This window comes from Zingiber officinale, chromosome 6B (assembly GCF_018446385.1).
Source record: "Zingiber officinale cultivar Zhangliang chromosome 6B, Zo_v1.1, whole genome shotgun sequence".
NCBI classification, from domain to species: Eukaryota; Viridiplantae; Streptophyta; class Magnoliopsida; order Zingiberales; family Zingiberaceae; genus Zingiber; species Zingiber officinale.
This window is the reverse complement of record NC_055996.1, coordinates 86,777,388-86,780,727: the sequence shown is the minus strand read 5'-3', so window position 1 is coordinate 86,780,727 and position 3,340 is coordinate 86,777,388.

The following is a 3,340-nucleotide window of genomic DNA, read 5'->3' as shown; positions in this document are numbered from 1 at the left end:
TTTCGAAATTATTCTAAATTGGATCGACGCCTAAGTTCGCTTCCTGGGAACACGTCCTCACAGTTACTCTCCTCCAGTGACTTACCTTCACTTACCTGCCAGACGTCCGGTCAGCCTGTTGACACGTCTGGACTTTGTGCTAGCTATCCGGTCAGCCCATCGACCTAGCTGAACTTCCCTGCAACACTGAGTTAGCACAACAGATAACAACAGTGTTAATAAAATTCAAATATAACCTAGGGTTACCTCCTAGGGTTGCCTAGCTTCACTCACTAGGACTTCCATTGCCAGACTTCACTTACCAGGACTTCTTCCACCTAGCTTCACTCACTAGGGCCTGACTTCACTTACCAGGACTTCCACCACCTAGCTTCACTCACTAGGGTCTGACTTCACTCACCAGGACTACCACTTTGCCTAACCTTTAGTTAGAACTTACCTTTGCTAGTCATCTAGTCCTGACTAGGCTTCTCTCTCCCAAACATCAAGTCCTGTCTTGGTCAACTCTTGGCCAAATTGTCAAACATCAAAAATCCTAAAGGTCGATTGCACCAATAGGTATCTATCCCTCGATCCTCCTGAGGACTTTCAGGATCATCGTCGGATCCTCAGAGAGATGTCCGATGATGTATTCTCAGAATTCAAATAACTCTTCTTATTGTACATGAACATTCGTCGCTTGTACTCTATTAATTTTCACTATCCTTGCTGCTACTTTCCTTTTAGATTTTATGTCTTTTCCTTAATCCTTACTTAGTGGAGCTCAAGCTGTTTAGCCCTAGTACGGGGGCCCGAGCGGGTCTTAAAGAAGATTTGTGAGTGTTCTAGATCAAGTTATCCCAACCGAGCATTTCATGCCCGACTGGTCATGCTGTCCTGATCTCAAGCCTTACAAAGGAGTGATTCACTTAAGTACGATAGGGATGGAGGTAGTTAGCACTCCAAGGACAGTCCAGCCTCCTACCCTGAGCGTCATACAGGTAGTAGGTGCCTAACGCTAATCGTTTAACAATTTTATACGACACATCCCACTGAGGTGCTATTTTGGTTACCTCTCCTACAGGCTTTGTCCTTTTCCACACTAAGTCTCCTTCTCTAAAGAACCGCAGAATCACCCTCCTATCATAATTTTGACACATCCACTGCCTATAGGTAGTTAACCGAGCAGCTGCTCGTTCTCGAGTTTCACTGATAAAATCCAGTTCTGAAAGTCACCGCTCAACATTCTCCTCGTCATACAACAACCTTCTGACGGATGGCACCCCGACTTCTATGGGCACAACTACCTCACTACCGTAGACCAGGTGAAGGAGGGTGAGCCCAGTGCTCTCTCATGGAGTCGTACGGTATGCCTAGAGGATGCTAGGCAGCTCTTCCACCCAATCGCCGCCTACGTGATCCAGCTTGACTTTCAACCCCCGAACTATCTCTTTGTTGATGACCTCCGTCTGCCCATTACTTTGAGGATAAGTCACAGACGTGAAGGCTTGGGTTATTCCAAATCCTCGACACCACTCCTGTATCTTGTGCCTTTTGAACCGCCTTCCATTATCTGAAACCAGCTTGTGTGGTATTTCAAATCGGCATAAGATGTTCTTCCATAGAAATTGAATAACGGCTCCCTCAGTAATCCTGGCCAGGGCTTCTACTTCCACCCATTTGGAAAAGTAGTCAACTACTACGAGCAAGAATTGTTTCTGACCTCGTGCCATTGGGAATGGTCTCACAATGTCTATGCCCCATTGATCAAAGGGGCATGAGACTATTGAAGTTTTCAACGTGTCGGTCGGTCAATGGGTCAGGTTCTGATGCTTTTGGCAAGATAAGCAAGTATTCACTAGTCGTTGAGCATCTTTCTACAGAGTGGGCCAGAAATACCCGGCCAGTAATACTTTTTGAGCTAGCATCCTTCCTCCAACGTGGTTACTGCAGCACCCCTGATATACTTCTTGCAGAGCATACTCCGCCTCCTCTATTCCTAAACATTTGAGTAGCGGTTTGGAGAATGCTCACTTGTACAGCTGGTCTCTGATCAGGGTATATACATGAGCTCTTTTCCTGATCAACCTGGCTTCTTCCGGATCAACAGGCAGGACGCCCTGCTGAAGATAAATAATCATTGAGGCTCTCTAGTCGATCAACTCTTCGATATTGTTCTATAGGTCTATTTGAGCTATTAGGAAGGTCTGGCCTATCGACCTGTCTAGCACCCAAGTGGTCAAAGAGCTGGTCATTTTAGCTAGTTCATCCGTTCTTTGGTTATCTGCCCGGGGAATCTTAGTCACTGTTGTAGGATCGAAAAGAATTTAAATATCTCCACAATTGCATGATATTGTCCACTTTGGGCCTAAGCCCTCATGGTTTTGCTCTTGGGCTCTCCCCAAAAGGCCTCATGCCAATGGAGATATCTTTTCTCTTATAAACCCATGATCTTTCCCATGTGTTTCCAATATGGGACTATGTTTGCAACCTTGCAACCCAAACAATCCCCCCCTCAAACAAAGGACCATAGACTTCCCACGTCCGATCCTCGACCCACCAGGTCTTCCTGCCCTTCGGTCCACCCGACCTACTAGGACTTTATTACCTAGTCGCAACTAGGACTTCCTGCCTGATGTCTGGTCTTCTTGATCCGAACATAGGAGCCCCCGCTTTCTTTGTTCGAGGTTAATATTGTACCCACATGGCTCAATCAGACCATCGCTCTTGTGCACAGTCGGCGGTTAAACCTTCTGGCAGTCCGGGCTCTGATACCAATTGTAGGATCGAAAAGAATTTAAATATCTCCACAATTGCATGATATTGTCCACTTTGGGCCTAAGCCCTCATGGTTTTGCTCTTGGGCTCTCCCCAAAAGGCCTCATGCCAATGGAGATATCTTTTCTCTTATAAACCCATGATCTTTCCCATGTGTTTCCAATATGGGACTATGTTTGCAACCTTGCAACCCCAACAACTGTGACTTCCTTGAAATCTTCTTTCATTTTCTCATATGCTTCCCAGTATACCTGCAGCTTGTCACTGTTAACCTCGAAGTTGCTCGCTACTTGCTGAGCTACAAGCTGAGAATCTGAATAAATGATCACCCGGGCGACTCCAACATGCCGAGCTGCTTGCGGCCCTACTAATAGCACCTCATATTCCATCTCGTTATTAGTGGCTCTGAAATTTAACCTTATGGCTAGTTGCATGATATCTTCTTGAGGGGATATTAGGAGTATCCCCACTTTGCTTCCCTATTGGGTGGATGATCCATCTACATAGATCTTCCAAGCTTCTTCAGAATCAAGTTGATGGACCTCCGTCAGAAAATCTGTTAGGGCTTGTGCTTTAATTACCA